The following is a 17,085-nucleotide window of genomic DNA, read 5'->3' on the forward strand; positions in this document are numbered from 1 at the left end:
AGCTCCCAAGGACAAGTGGGACACTTACAACTTGCTCCTGCCTCTAGTCTCTACCTCTAAACACAGTCTACATGAAAAGATCTGTTTGGTCCTCAACTCGTAGCAAGAGAGACCAGCAGCAATCAGTGGAGGCAACTGGTTTATGGAGGCAACTGGTTTAAAGCATTCCCCTTTCAAAGAGGAGACTATTTCTGACAAGATGAACTTTCGGCTCTGGAGCTTACCTCTCCCTTATGGCTCCCCCAAATCCTGCACTGCTCTGTGGCCCACCCTTGAGGCCAGGTACCTGGAAATGGATTCTGAGAACGTCAATGGATCAACAGGAGGAATCTGGCTTTAAAAGGCACATCTGGATTAACATGGATGACAGTGCCCCAAACGAAAAAGTTGTGTTTGTTCAAAGGTCAGCTGATTAGTAATACGCTGTTTCAAAAGCAGAAAGGGAAACAGTCTACCAAAAAGCTGGTTTCCAAGATAAGTCCTTGACTTCCAGCTATGCTCCGAGGAGTATTCTTTCTCCAGGGAAGGTCTGGAAAAATTATTAATCTTGGCAAGGGCATTTATTACCAAGATGAAAATTTTGCATGTAAATTTTTTACTGTGGCCAAAAAGTCAGCTTTCAGAGGAAAAAAAGTATGGGAAAAAAATGTCAGTCAGCTCCATAAAGAATTGCTGGAACTCATCCTAAAGCTAGGAGTGTTAACCTTGCTGTCCTTTATCAGTTTCTAACAGTAGTAGCAATTTTTTTGTGATTTCTGCTGGATGTGTTATTCTATACTTTCTGACAAGGAAAATATATGCAGCCCCAATAGAATCCGTGAAACAATGGCTTTATTTATGCCTTCCAGGTGACACTGCCAGATGGTAAAATCTCACGTAAGCAAAGCCAGAAGTGCCTGTACACTGCACAGGGCTAACACAGAACCTACTCAAAGACGGGGAAACCATCTCTTTTCATGAGAATCACAAGAGAACCAAGAATCGATGCCAGAAGCTCCACTTTGAGCCAGTTCCAGCCTCAGACACAGTGCAGTTCACAGTGACAACACAGAGAAATCCCCAACTATCACAGAGCCCCAGGCGTGTCCCTGCACTGAGGTTGCTCCTTGCTGGTGCTCAAGTCAAGGTCAGCCTTGACATTTTAGAAACCAGTTGATAAGGCACAGAGCAAAGGTTGTCCACCGAAGCAGTCGACTACACAAGGCTTTAAAGCAAAATTTCAAAAGGACACAGTTACACATTGAAAGGAAATTGAGCCACAGAATATCCTAGTAAAACTCAGTTGGACCCACACATTGTACACTCCAAACAATATGCTATTAAGTGCAATAAATCCAAACAGCACCCTGGAGATTTGTTTGGAAGATCAGAATATATATTGTGGATATAGTATGGAAGGCTGTTTTTAACATGAAATCTATTCAATTGCAAGCTGTTGATGTTAACAGTTTCTTGAAAGACCCAATATACTAATGCAGTTTATTTACATGGCAGAGAATGAAACTTCATGTATCACCTTCTCCATGCCTTTCTTTGATTAGATTGCCTCAGTTTAATTACTAAATTCTGTTAAAGGACTTTCCGCACAGATGTAATTTCATGCAGGTGTTACCTGGTGTAATGAAACCAGATGTTTCCATCGGAATAGGGCTCCCTCATTTGAGATGTCTGTGCTGCAATAGCCTGATTTGTATATCCATCAGTTCAAACTGAAAAAAAAAAAAAAAAGTGGTTGGGGGTGTTAAGCAAGATCAGATTTTGAGTACAGAACGGGTAGTGCCACCTGTTGTCTCCCGTTATATACAAAAGTCTTCCATTTGTACATAACTTTACTTTTAAATATCTTCCCCTATTGTTCCTATTTTGATTAATCCAGAGGGTGGCCTCTTTTGCAAAGCATTTAGGAGCTTGATGTACAGAGGCACGGACTTATACATGGAAAAGGCAAGGCTGTTCTTTGATGAGCACAATCTTTTCAATAACATTTTATCCCCACGTATACAATCTGTGAAGCTTTCTAACCAGTTTCTACAATGGACTAGAAAGTTCTTGGCTGGTTACGGAATGAAACAAAACTTATTTACTGAGGTATATCAGTAGCAATTAAAAAAATCCCAGAGTCAAAACACGTTTGTTTTCAAATGACTTTGAATAGCTTTTGAATATGCTCAGCTTTCTATAAGGAACCTAGCAGTTTTAGAGTTGATATTATGGCATAAATCAGGGAGAGCATTGAGTAGTCAGAAAGATGTTCATGAGAATTACATGGTCAGATCTGTCACTTATTAGCTCACAGATTTGGGGCATGCAGTTCACTTTTCCTGTTATAAACCCAGCAAATTATATTAAGCTGGCAACTGTTGTAAATATAAAAGAAGTAAATACTCCCTGCACGAGAAGTTTCACGGAAATGCACTTTTTGCATTCAGTTCCTCACAAGTTTCCTTAGCAACACAGCCTCCTCGTTTTCCATCACACACATGTTTATTAGTGCTGTTTACTCTTATTTTCATTATTGTAAAATCATGACTGGCCAAATGACAGACCAAAGGTTTAAAGTGACAGAAAGAAGCATCATTATGCAGCAACACAGAGAGAAGAATCAAGCCCATATCACGCCTAAGCTGATAGCAATTCTGGAGTAGTTTCTGTAACACCCAAATTTTGAATTGCTTTTCTGATTAATGCAGTTCATCAAACACATCACGGCCAGAGAAGTTGTTACATATCAGCTGGCACCATCCAACACCGAGGGAAAAAACTTCACCATCACGCGGAGGGGAAAACCCGGGGAATTTGCACAGAAAGTCTTTGCCAGTTCCAAACTGCCACAAAAGAGTTGTGATGAAATGTTCACATTTCAACCCAAAAAGAGCAAACCCAGCCCCAGCTGGCAGGGTAAGTGACTCCGATCGGCAGTTCCAACACGAGCCTGAGTCAGAACCTCTTCACATTTCTCCCCATTGTTCTGTCAAGCCCTGATGCTGCCCAGATGACACCAACCCAACCCCGGGACTGAAACTCATGGGACTGCAAAGCTCTGAACAATGAAGAATGAAGGGCCTATGGGCATTAACAGAAAGTTCACAAATAACAGCTAACAAGCAGTGGCACAAAAGGCTTGCCAACCAGACAGCTCAAAACGACCAAGGCAGTCATTCTTTGGGTTAGCTCTTTTAATATTAAAAACAAACAAATAGAGAAGATCAAAATATTCATAAATTACGCTGCCCTCCCCTCCTCTTCCATCTGTATTCTCACACTAAGCTTTAATGCTCTTGGAAAGTACACATGCATTTGGTAGGCACATGAAGGCGAGTTCGCAAGGTGGGGTCTTGAACCGCAGGATGACACACAGCAAACAGAGACTGCACAAGCACGCACAAGTGCACGCATGCGCACGCACGCACAAAGACATTTTATGTTAATAGCCTCCAAATCTCTGTCTTTGCAATTGCTTTTTTGAATGAATTCATTTTTATTTTGTGTTGTTTTCAGGTTTATTTAGGGGGGGGTGGAAAGGGAAGATATAGGCTAGTCAACTAAACTACTGTCTGCCCTCATTATTTCAATTCAGGGGCTGACAGTACAAGACTTAATATTACAATAAAGCAAAACTGGTGTCAGCAAAAAAAAAAGTTTCGATGACACACTGATATGGAACACTATGATACACTGGTAAAAACTATGTGAAAACCAGAAACACATAAGACTGCAATTTAATCTTTTTATTTGAAATATAAATATTGTTACTATCAAGCTTGACAGTATAGAAAATGTGTGCCCTGCAGCCTTCTGACAAAACAAAATTTATATTTAAAACTTCCTGAAATAATGCCTTTCATATGTGGAGTTTTGTCACATTGCAGCGGCTCTGAGCCTACCTTATGGTCCTGCACCTTTAATTATTTTATGCCTAGAAGACACATTTTAAATAGAAGAGGCGGGTTACAAGAGTTTTGACAGCTGTGGATGATTAAAATACTGACAACATGCACTATATAAAATTCCCTGAGGTTTTAGCTGGGTACTCACACGAAAGTTAGCGATTAGATTCCCTCCCCCCCTGCCAAATCTCACCAGCATGAAATGTTCGTACCACTGGCCTGTTACCCTCTCCTCTTTAGGCAATGCAAACCTTTTTCTTTTTTTTTTTTTTTTTTTTTAATATCTCAAGGCCACATACTTGAAAATTGGTCAACAAATTTGATTTAGTGATCTGTTCGCATTTAACAAATATGCAGCCAGGTTTCATGACCAGCTGTTCTGTATCACTGCATGAATGGAGGGAAGGGAAACCATTTAAAATGTATGAATGGTTTTAGGTTTTGTATTCACCCCCACCCCCACCCCCGCCTTTACAAGAGTGTTACAGCTTGTGCTAATTTTCTGGCCTCTTGACCTACGTGTTTGGGTTGTGCAAAATATTATATTATGAGGGAAAAAGAGTGTTCCCCAGTACAGAAAAACACTGAAGTATATTCTTAACCTTAACTCTGCTAGCTGCCTCCTGACTTCGTACACTTAAGTTAGGGACTTATTTATGTACTTTGGTTAAACTGGGACTCTACCCTTCAAGTTCTTTGAATTAAAAGCTGCATATGAAATAACAATTACACTGACTTCGAGTTGTGGCTACAACTATGTCAGTCTGTCCCTCCCTTCATTACACTACTGGTTCAGGAGTCAAAGAAATCCTAGAAGCAGCAAATCACCTCCAAAAATACATGAGCAATTGCAGAGTCAGACTATCTGGTTGTGGGTCATAAGTTATTGTGTATTTTTTATTAACTTTAATTTAATTTAATTTGTTTAGACACTTCAATATGCAAGAAAAGACAAAGAAGGAAATCTTATCACCCAAAGAGCAGACATCATTTGGACGTTCCTTTCAACCCCATAAGAGAGTCTGCGAAAAGGCAAAGATGGATTTGGGATAAACCAGTTTCCACACTGATGGTGGGAAAGCATACCCTCCTTCAGTGTCATGATGTGCCCTGGCAGAGGTGAAGTTCAAGGATGGATGGGAAGGAACAAACTCTGTGCTCTAAATAAAGCAGAAGTGATTCAGAGATACTTGCAAGCCAGAAAGCAAGAGCAACGTCAAGGCTGATGTCATGGAAAATGCAGAAAGACACCCCCAAGTGCCATACAACGTTAAGGGGGAAGGGTTCAAAATCTCATTGATTCAACTCAAATACTTCCAATTCTGCCAAATCTCTCTGAACAGCTATTCCACCAAAATCAATACACTTTGTGATATCAAACATAGAACCTACTTGCCAAGCAGCAACCAAAGGAACAGGGTGGAATTTAGATGCTTAATTTGTGTAATAGGGCACACACATTTATTTTCTCTGGATGCACTAACAACTTCCCTGTTGACTTCCATTCCTGAATACTACCGGCTACAGCGACATCTCAGTGAATCCAGGGAAGGGGTGAGCAGGAGCAACACCCCGCGCTGGTGCCCATGTGCTCACCCTACCTCCATCCTCAGCACAGCAAACCCCGGCTGAGCCCGTCCCTCTGCCGCCCGGCCTCTCAGAAAGAAACCCGCACGCCCGGGTGGGATGAGAAATGGGTTGAACTCCTGGTTTGGGCAAGAAGAAGGTCTGTGGCGTGATACCACTGTAGGAAGAAATGTGTGGTTTGCCATTCAGGGAATCTCTAACAGGAGAGTTGCACGTGCTTTTTGTTTCTTCAGGAGCAGCAGAAAGCGACTTTGCTGTACAGAAGGCTGTGGGAGTTGTTCGGTTTTCAAGTGCCCACTCTTCTACAAGGCACACAGTACACTTGCAACTATGTAGTCTTTTTGTTGTTGTTGTTAATGATTATGTATGTAATTTTGACTGTAGAGCTGTGTAGGCTGTGTAGATTTAATAACGCTGATATTAACAAAGACAGGGAAAGGACAAGGTTCTTCTTACAGTGCAGTGCAAGCTACTGAAGCAGAAGTAAAATTGCGGAAATGGGAGCCAAAAATAGTTGAAGTATTTGATTAAAGTACAAGGACATAATAAGAATTTATCAAATGCTCCTATTATGTTTGGCCAAGGTACAAAACACTCCTTTTAATCTTCAATATTTGTAAACACAATGTTGGATATCTTTTTTTCTATTAGAAATAAGAAAAGACTTTTACTTCCTTGAAAAATCAGAAATCCACCAGTTACATACTGCAGCAATGAGGCACAACACTAGAACTTCATACAAAAATACTTCACTTCCTAGGAAAACATTACTTACACCAAAGTGTATTTGGAAAACCATGCCCATAAACAAGTGCCTTCAGCCATGTCCCTTGAGGATTTCAAAGTGCATCAGAGAAGCAAACAGGGCTTTCTTCCTTCCTGCTTTTTTCCCCCATGTAAAAAAAAAGAGAGTTCTGAAGACAACTTATCTAAAAAGTGAAAAATATGTAGGTTATTGGAGTGGCAGTGGCCACCGAAATCATCCAGGGTTTTTAACCTTCGAGCCAGTGAGAAATAAGCCAAGGATTCAGCGCCAAGGAACCAGCTCTGTAAAAGACAGGCATCTATGCACCCTAATTATGTTGTCTACAGTATGCTGGAAAGGCTGTAAGTGGGGAAGATGGGTGCTCCTCCACCCCTCTTCTACCACTCAGTCATCCCTGTGCAATCAGCAGCATCTGCTCATTTCCAGATCGTCGTCCTAAGACAGGTAGCGTTGAGAATCACTGCCCTTCAGCTAGCCAGCACCTCCTCGCAAGCTGAATTCCTTAGGGGCCGGGGACTGTTTGCAAGAAGCGCCTAAGACTATCAGAAATCTGGGAGTGTGGGTTTTTTTTTTTAAAAAAAAAATAATCAGGGAATATTTAAAGCATCCCCATCACCCCACCCTTGGGAAAATGAGTTATTAAAAATGCTGGAATGCAATCTGTGTCAAAGGAGACATTACATCAGTTGCTCGTCTGCCTGCTTTTTGTTGTTGTTCAAGTTCTCAGTAAAGCAGAAGAATGAAATACATAACCTGGTGTCCTTGCCTTCAAACCTTCATTGTTATATATAGGATATTGCTGAGTATTTTATGGCTATTGCTGTTTCCTCAATAGAAACTACCCGATACAGATGTTCAAGCATTGGTCTGTAAAACACAGTGTCTATTAGAGCAGTTAAGTCACACAACTCAGCTCTTTCCAGCTTCCCAGTTCGTTACATATATCATACTGTGTATTATTGGTTGAATCATCACTTTCCAACTGAATTTGGATTTTCACAACGCGCAGTTTCTAATGCACATGCTGATCTGTTCAGGGTCTGTCTCTCATCTTTCTTCGCACAAGTAGTTACAGCTTAGTATTTTTGTATCCAATTATGAAGAAAGATGAGAATGAAATGGGAAATAAAAAAGTGACAGGTGGAATTACAGAACAAAATGGTATTGTACGCTTGCTTGATGCTAATTGGTTTTCTTAACTGTTTAAAATCCATGTCATAGCATAAAATAACCCAACGGGAGTGGTCTGCCAGCCCATTTTTGACACGTTTTTAGTCAATTTAATTTACTTAGTGGCGGCTCTAATACATTTTGGCTGCTGAGGATCTCAACAGACACTCCAAGGATGACCTTTATGGCACACAAAAAAAGTGGGGATAAAAGAGGAAACAAATGCTTTTATTAAAGAAAATGTGAGATGTTTTGGATTAGGTGAGGTTGCCTTTTTTTTAGCTTACAAAAGTGGCAATATTTAACTGTTTAAGTACATGAGCTGAAAGTCCAGCACTCCTGAGCTCCACCACTACCAATAATTTATACTTCCTTTCATGTGTTTCTGCTTATTATTACTGATAGAACTTTTAAAGTCAGCTCAGCTGAGACTGCAGACAGGTCACTGCCGACGAGAACAGCCAAGTGATAGCACACCAAAGGAATATCCTACAACTGAGTAATTCTTCAGTACATGTTGTCTGGGTATGATTCTGAGAAGACCTAAAGACTCATCGAGGGTGACCAAGGCCTGTTAAAACCTCAGCGCGCCAAAAATTATATTACTAACGTCATTCTGCTGTTGGTAGTGGGGAGGCAGGGGTGAGACCAGTGGTGTTGATTGCAGTGCCTCTATCCTGTCTGTCCAAAAGACAAAGTGTGCTTTACAGCTCTAGTACTGAGTAGATACATCATTTCCATATGCTAAGAATACTGGACATCTAAACAGGTATTTGAAATGGTACTTCCTCCACAAGCACTGACACAATATACACATATCCTTTTTACAACCATGCGTGAAGTATGCCCACTTCTGAATATGTGGACTGCGAATGGCAGAGGCATAAAAAAGGAATTAACTAATGCCCGTCGGCTTTCAATGAAAACTGAGCTTGTAGACCAGCCTCCATTGCTTTTGTATTTCTCTTTATCAGTACTAAAAGTGAGGGAAGGTAAGGAGGCGGGGGAAGAAAGAGAATAAACTTTTAAGTGACCTTAGACACATAAACAGATTTTCAGTTTGGGCTTCAGAAGCAAGGTGGGTAATAATACCAGCATTTTCTCTGGAGGATGATGTTATGAAATAATAGGCATAAAAACCAATAATAACTATCACCTTCTTTGGAACTTTGTGAAACTCATCTCATTCAAATTTGAAAGCACTCTCGGATCCAGACAGCCAAGTGCTGTAGAAAAGCAAGGTACATTTAAAATTGAGCACTTTGGGCTTAATTTATGTTCCCAACTACAGCTTTTGGGATCCTGTACATTAGCTGTATATATATTTTTACATATTTCTAAGAAAAATGGTCCTCAGAAGATGATGAATAGCATGCCTTACCAGAAAATATATGACAGGTTCTAAAAATGGTACATTTTTAAATTGGTGTAGATATTTATACTTGCTCTGATCCTCTGAGATGTATATTGAAATCTGTAATATAAACAGCAAAGGGCATTCCAAGACAAGCAAATTAAAATGAATTCTGCATCATTCTCTCCTGTCCTATTATTATAAGTTCTCAGGAGGCCTACAAAAATTTGTATGTGAACTAAAACTGTATGTGAGTCTAGTAAAAGTTACTTTAAAAAACCCTAATCTTTTATGACATCACAATGTAACTGATGTTTAAAATAAGAAGTTAGGGCTATTATCACAACATATAAACAGAGTCTGTGATAGACTAGCACTAGCATGCTATGTCTTTAATAACATTTTACATTGCTTTTCCCTGTATGTATTAAAATGTATATATCGCCATCAATTCATGATGGAAGAACTTTATTTTTTTAGAAAGTAATATCATCCCCATCTCTTAAGAAAGAGCTATTTATCACCAACTGATAAACCCACCGTTCATTCATAGTCTCTTGGCAGTAGCTTTTACTTTTTCCTCTCGGGTTGCTCTTCACAGGTAATAACATAGGCCTGGATAGGACCTCCCCAGCCTTTGAATCGTTAGTAGTGCCAGACTCCCCTTAACATCTGTCTACCCTGTTCTGGAAACCCTCTGATGAAGTCTGCATCATTACTCAATTCCCCTTGTGGTTAGAAAGTTTTCCTCCCAGTCATCCTAATGCATCTTGGCTGAAAATTAAATTGGTTTCTTTTGAATTCCCTCAAGTGGAGAGAGAACAATAAGCCCCAGCCTTTGTGTAACTTTCTCATATTGGAGAGACTATCACGATGATTTCTCCGTAGGTTTATCAGTTCCCACAACTTTTCTTCATAGATCATGTTCTATAAATCTCAGATTTTCCTGTCACACTCCAGTCAATTTAATATGCCTTCTTCATATGTAAAATATGGTGCCCAATGCAGTTCTTTAGCTGTGTACTCTCTACTGCAATTTTTTTTTTTCCTAATTTTTCACAAGGACATTATGTGAGACAAAAACAAAAGCTGAAATCAGGATAATTCAGCAACATCTTCCCCCTTTCCCCAGGCTAGTTATTCTGTCAGAGAAAGAAATCAGATGGACTTGCTGAGAACAAATCACTTCAATCTTATGCTATCTTTTACAACCTTCTTATCATCTGAATAGTTAGAATTTTAAGATTTGTTCCCGTGTATGTCCAGGAATAGCTATTGGGCTGACTGGTTTATGAATTCCTGATGCCTTCTTTTTCTCCTTTAAAAAAGGTAGGTACAACATTTACACTTCTCTCACACTTTGGGGCTTCCCTCATCCTCTAAAATTCTCAGACTATCACTTAGCATTTGCTGAATAGAAATCCATGCTGCTATTTCATTTGTAAGAGATTGATGGACTCATTCTAAGACCTTCCCAGAGAACTAAGCAGCTAAAAAATTCAATTTGAATATACAGGAGCAGCCCAACTTCCAACTCCAAGCAAATCTATAGGTGAAGTTTCCCATTATAGGTAAGGCAGTGCCACACATACTTGGTCACATCCGTCTCTGCTTCCTGGCTCTGCACATCCAAGTAAAGAATGAGCAAATTCATGGAGTTCAGTTGTCAGAAAAATAACTATAGGGGGGAAAAGAGTTTTCTACAGACGCCAGAGTGTGCAGCTTAAAGGCATTGGAGACGTCAGTGATACCGAGGGATGGAGAAGCAGAGCCACGCCTTCCAGCAGCTGCTGGTTATTAGATCGGTTTTCCTATGAAGTAATATCTCACCAAAGACGTGCAAGGTACACACCACCAAATCCTGGCTTATTAGCTACAAAAAAAGGAAGAAATCCAAGTCAAGAGACTTGGAATTCCAATTCCAGCAGAGTCCAATCTCTGACAGCTTTGACCTTTGGGTTTTAGGCTCAATACTGCAGTGATCCAAGATGCTTTCTTCTATCCAACAGGTCTCTTCCACAGGTTTGCCAACCTGGCTGCTCCTAGAGTGCACAGCATATCATTCATACTATCATTTAATTACTGCAAATACCTATCACTTATAAAAAACTTCATAAACACTCAAAAACGGGTATGTTCGACAGCTGTGCAGAGTCCTCAAAGTTTTAAGCACACTGATTCAAGCAACAATTTACAAGCTACGGACCACTCCTGGGGTGGAGCGGGGAGACTGCAAGAAAAAATAATGTAAATGCCATTTTCTGAGTTGCAAGGGAATTAGCCTTTTCGGCACTCCTCCCACAGTGTCACCTGCCTGGCAGTCCGCCCCAGGCAGCACGGTGAGGACACTAAGGACACAGCTCAGCCAACACAGCTGTCCCTCCTTCGGTGGCCCAAGGAACAGGAGAGAGTTCGGAGAACCAGAGCCAGGGATCTGGTCCCAGCCTTGCCACGACTTCCCCGCCGTGTTTCTAGCAGTGGGCTAGAAACATCACTGCCGTCACTCCTGGGCTTTGTGGCACTTTACTCCACAAGTAAAGTGGCTGCAGGATGGGTTTCAGGTTTGTGCTTAGCTGAAGAGAAACTTTAATAGGGGAAGGCAGGCAACTTGAAACCTTTAGCAAGCATTAAATGCTCGTAATAAAGAACAGAAAGAAATTGCTGTCTTTGTGTGCTGCCCCATCTGAATATTTTTAACATACCATGGGAAAAAGAAATCTTTATGAAGAGCTGATTCATGTGTTATGTCACTTGTGCACTAAATACTATGTTATCTTCTGAAATTATAGAAAGGAGGAGGATATTTTTAGTAATTGTTGGCTACTCAAGCCACTGAAAGAAAGTATGTTTCTCTGGGTACAACTAATTCTGTTTGTGGTTTCAGAGACCACTGCCAATATTTCAATAATATATACATTACGAACTGCTACAGCTGGCAAGGTGTATCTGTGTTGTCTATTCCAGGGAAGGATTTTGCTGCCTATTCAAAATGAATAGATTCAGAAGTGGAATCCAGCATGGAAAATGAAGGAAGGTCAGGGGAAGGGTAATATTTATGGAAGATTGAGCATTTTAGTGTGCTACTGGCTTCAGGGTCTGCACTCCTTTAAAAATACCAGGGTTTGTGCACTGGAGTGCTGAGCAGACAGAGTATAACTAAAGCATTTGTTTGAACCTTCAGAAACAGACAGTTGCTTAGTATTCAAAAAAAAGAAAAGAAAGAGAACTTCTATATTTTATGCCACTCTAGAGCAGAAACACTTTACCCAAATAAGCGACCCAAAAAGGGCTTTTCAATCAACAAGAGGAAAGCTCTCTGAAATATACCTTGGTTTTGGCAGCTAGTACAGCAGATGCAGAACCTCGGCCCTTCTCCCCACCTCGAGCAGAAAGCTGCAACTTTCTGAAATGTTTGTGTGTTGGGGGACTGGATGGAACAAGCACATGGAAGGTTGCAAGATGGGTCTGAAGGATGGATCAAGTGCACGGAGGGTTGTAAGATGGGTCTGAAGGTTTGAGAGAGATGGGGGGACAGGTACTTGATACCATTCGAGAATTGCCAGCCGTAATTAAGATGCAAATAAACAAAGAGAGTTAACACTCCATGGCTGCATTAATTTTTTGGAAATACATGAGAGCTAGTGAGCTGAAGGATGTGGGAGAACTGTTCAGTGGGAACAGCTGCCTAGTTCAAATGTATAAATCCATCAAGACTATAAAAAACTCTTATCCTCACGTGACCAACCATTCATTGATCTAATGCTTGTGGTCTGAGCATATCCCACCTATAAAGAACATTATCTTTCCATGTTGGTAGTCAAATGTGTATGGTCAAAGACTGAGTGAGCATGAACGCTATACAGCAGAACCTATTTTCTACACCTACAGAGCCCTTTTGATAGAAAAGAGGATGAAAATATAAAGCACTGTAAATAAAGAAATATGGAAAACTGCCTTCACTGGCAACCAGAAGAAAATAATTTTCAGAGCTTCCAATTTTCTACCTTTAAGCATTAAACTCAAGGGGTGGGAGGGGATGGGCGAAGAGGCGCAACAAAGTAAAAGCACTAACTCTAAAAATACCCTTGCAGAATGCAGCAAGGAAACCCATGCATTGGGTAGGAACGAGAATGAATTGAAGCACTTTGCTTCTTCACAGCACAGTGCTTTGGGTCCCTGATGCAAAACACACGAGCACTGATGTGCGACTTCCTTGCTCTTCCACGCCCTTCACAAGGCTGAGGCCTCCCACAGGAACATTTGCAGCATGACAATGACATAAAAAACCCAACCCTATTTACATATTTGCTCAATGGCTCTTCCAAAGAGTTCCTATTACTATCAGTTAATTACACTTGTAATATACTCTGTATTTCCTAGTACCAACTAAGAATCGATTTTTGTCTTGGTTAATGCAATGATGAAAATTGTATTCACTTTAGTTGGAACATGTTGAACCTCTGACTCCTCAGACTTATTTTCATGTGCCTGGGAGCAAAATTCCAGTTATATACCTATATTCACTCTGCAGCTACTCTTTCCAAATCAGGCATAACCTTGCCCACGTCAACAAATCTCCCTGAGCAAGAAATGAGCACCGCTCCAAGGTTCAAGGATACACAAGCAGGTCCTGCTCCCTGCTCCGTTTCTATGCACATTTTGTTTTCCTGCAGTATATAAAAAGTGACTCGCAGGAAGCTTCGAGTAGTGGAAAGTTGTAACTCATCTGAAAAGAATCTGTGCTTTAAGGAACAGGCACTATCTTACTGGATCTTAAATAATATATCACATAATGCAATTATTCTATGTCTCCTGGTCATCACATGGTCTGGGGAAATCATAGTCAGTTTTTTTAATATCAGGAATGTAAGGATCCTATGGAATTACAGACTACATAGAACTGTATTCTTCTCTCTGCATAATCTGACCTCTGATCAGAACAAACAATTTTTAAAAATTATGATCCATTCTCCATTTCACATTTATACACATAAAAATAAAATGCAAGAAATGTGCTTTGGGATGGTTGCTTACCCAAAACATACCAGACAATTACACGGTATGCTGTTTTAATTAGAAACTCTCTCTCAACAGGTCCTGTTTGAAATGTGTGACGCTCTGCACTCCATGGCTGAAGTTGAGCTGTATTACAATCACATCTCCAGTCAAAGAACGTTGCCGTTTTTTTCCTAGATCAGACACCTGTTATCAATTTGAATGGTATCTGATTGAATATTTGTGCAGGAAGGACAAGAATCAATTATTCATGAGTACTAAACAATAGACTGTATAAACACAGTTCATGAACCTGAATCCTTTACAACCTAGCTTATCTTCGATACATTTATAAGGGCAGTCACATCTTTTAAACAACTGACATATTTATGGCACCAAAAAGGGGCGGGGGAGATAAAAGAGGAAACAAATGTTTTTGTTAAAGAAAATGTGAGATGTTTTGGATTAGGTGGAGTTTCTTTTCTTTTGCTTATAAAAGTGGTAATATTTAACTGTTTAACTAAATTTAACTAGACATCTCATGTGACAGCCATTTCCCTGAGACTCCCAGCTCAGATTCTGCTGAACCAGGCCATTTGGGTAACTCGGATGAACAAGAAAATATATGCAACTTTTGGATCCTTACCCAGGAGTCTTGTGTGAGTTTTGGACTCCTACCTGTTCTTGGCAATTTAACGGAACAAAACATTTTGAGGTTCTCCTGTCATTAGGTCTTCTCCATTGCAGGAACCTGTGTTCTTTCCCTGGCAGCCTCTTCTCTTTTAGGTTTCCAGTACAATTCAATTAAGCTCTGCTAGCTCTGCAGTGCTGATCTGGTTGAATGCATGCCAGCAGAAATCCTGCACCTTGTTGTCTCATCTGAGCTTCGTAGTACAAATGTGGCTGATGTCAGAAGGGGAAAAGCCTGAGCCACAGTTTCAGGGAAAATGTAATCCTGACATCATGGTGAACAATAGAAAAGAGACTAATAAATAAATGTATTCTGTTAAAACCCTTCCTCCTTCCAAACACGGCTCTTAATGTTGCTGTCGTGTTTAATACTTTTTTATATATACTCCTTTTATTTTCTTACGGCAATTGTTTAAATTTCAATACAAATGTTCAAAGCATGTGACATTCCGAAATTACAGTATCCATATTTAAAGTCCCAAGATTACAGCATCTAGTGGTGAGTGCTTGAACTATTGTGAAATACAATTTGATTTAAAATCAATCCTTCGATTGACTTTAAAAAGGCACCTAGTGCTGTTTATTTGTTTTTATGGAAAATAATACAGGCAATTAATTTTTTCCCTACCGTAAGTGTCTGTGTTACGGAAGTCTATAATGTAACATGGCATGCTTGATGAATAACATCTGAGGTGATTTAGTTTAGAGCAAGTGATTGGCAGTTAGCAATTTTGATAAACACTTGCTGCATGATATGCAACGGGCAACTCGGTTGTACAGCCGATTCAGTGAAAACAAACTCAGAGTGAAAAAAATTTCTATCATGTTACATTTTATGCTGGGGAGTCAGAGAGAAGGAGGAGGATGTAATTCTTTCCTAGATCTAGTAGCTGCTGCTTTAAGAAATGAAATGACAAGGTTATGGGTTCTCCCTCTGCCATGCATCTCCTTCATAAATTTTAGCATTAAATTATAAATAAAACATATGAGGACTCAGCTCAATGAGAAATATGTCTGGACTTTGGCACTATATAGGTCTGCACAAATCCATACAAGCTGCTTAACATTGATTTTCTTTGGCGTCTTTCGCAGCCCTATGCAGGCTTCGCAATGCAGAAGGCAGACATGCCTTTTATTGTATCGGGCCCTTTGCCATTAATTACAGTCATGCCTTTCCTTAATGACTGGGCACAACTCTCCTGTTGATCCCCCGGCTGGATCACCAGAGGATTTAATCAACAGCACAGACCAGGACTGTTGACCATTTGCTGTTCCTGGCCTCCCCGTTCTCCCCATCCTCTTTGCTTTCTTTGCCAGTGAGAAGTTAAGGCCAGTACCCCGATGGGCTGACTTCTCCTTGCTCACTCCTCCTTCTGTACCAGTTTCTCCAAAGGAAAAATAACTCAACACACATCTCCAGTCACCTTCAAGCAGAGGTCAGTGGGGAAAGCAAGAGGAAAGACTCATCTTTCATATACCTAGAAGTGAAAAACTTCAGAGCAAAGCCAATATTATCCTCTTGCTCAACATGGAGAGCTAACCAAACCTCCTGAGTCTGCAAAATTGAGTGGAAAATTTGAAAAAAAAAAAAAAAAAAAATTTTGCCTGTGGTATTTTCACATCTTCACTGTGGCCCTGGCTAGAAAAGTAAATGGTCTTGGTGGTTAGTGCACGGGGCCAGGAGTGAGGAGCCCTGGGCTCTATTCATACCTCTGCTACTGACTCACTGCAGCAAACTGTTTGGACAAAATTCTTGAAAAGCATTCGCTAATTTGGGGAGCCAAATTTTTTGCGTAAACAAGTAGAGACATGTAGGCGCAGAGCACCTACCGCTTTTCATAACGCCAGAGGGAGATTCTGGCACACACCGCACCACTGTCAACCATCCAGACCATGATCTGGACCTTCATTTAGGAAGACACAAAGCACGCTTCCATCTGAGTCAGAAAGCTGAGAGCTCCTCCTGTGCCCAAGAGAGATTATTCCAGAGATGCAGGACTCAGCATTTAATCATGACACCTAAAATTAGTGGACACATGAGCTTGAGCACTCCCTGCTTCTCCCACCTGCTAAATGGGCATTATATATGTGTCATAAGAGTCCTCTGACCTCCTATGACGGTGTGTCAGAAAATCTGGCAGTTCCTCAGGATGAGATCTGTTTCAGAATAGCAAAAAATTACTGTAACATTTTGATGAATCTTAGAACATGGTTTGGTTCAGGTCTGCACATCTTGCAAGAGACAAATACTTGTTGGAGGATAATTTTAATTTTCCAGATTAGTTTATCCTGAGTAATATTCCCCTGTGTATAACAGATTTGTTGAATTGCTTTTCTTAATAAACCTTTCATATCAATTGCATCCTGCTGGTTAGATTTTGCCACTTTAGCAAGAGCTACTGCAACATGTATCTGATTAGGAAAACACTATGTTCATGTTAATTTCATGTTTTATTTATTTTTACTTAACTTTGACATATTTCCTCGAAGATCTATCAATAATAGCCAATCTCCATGATTGGTTCATCCAAATAATGACTGTTGAGCATGTAAAACAAATTGGGCAAGACCCTGCCCTAAAAGCAAAAGGTAGAGCATCAGAATCAATTCTCTCTCAGATAGAAAAGGTCACTGAT

General features: G+C 40.3%; 1 long non-coding RNA gene across 1 annotated transcript in view; it reads right to left on the bottom strand.

Moving 5' to 3' along the window:
• Nucleotides 1-1,625: 1,625 nt before the first annotated feature.
• LOC126040834 (uncharacterized) overlaps nucleotides 1,626-17,085 on the bottom strand; it is a 48,960-nt gene continuing 33,500 nt past the window's right edge. The window contains exon 3 of the long non-coding RNA XR_007506723.1: nucleotides 1,626-1,709. This is a non-coding gene — a long non-coding RNA (uncharacterized LOC126040834). The remainder of the gene's footprint in view (nucleotides 1,710-17,085) is intronic.

Source organism: Accipiter gentilis, chromosome 7 (genome assembly GCF_929443795.1).
Source record: "Accipiter gentilis chromosome 7, bAccGen1.1, whole genome shotgun sequence".
NCBI lineage: Eukaryota > Metazoa > Chordata > Aves > Accipitriformes > Accipitridae > Astur > Astur gentilis.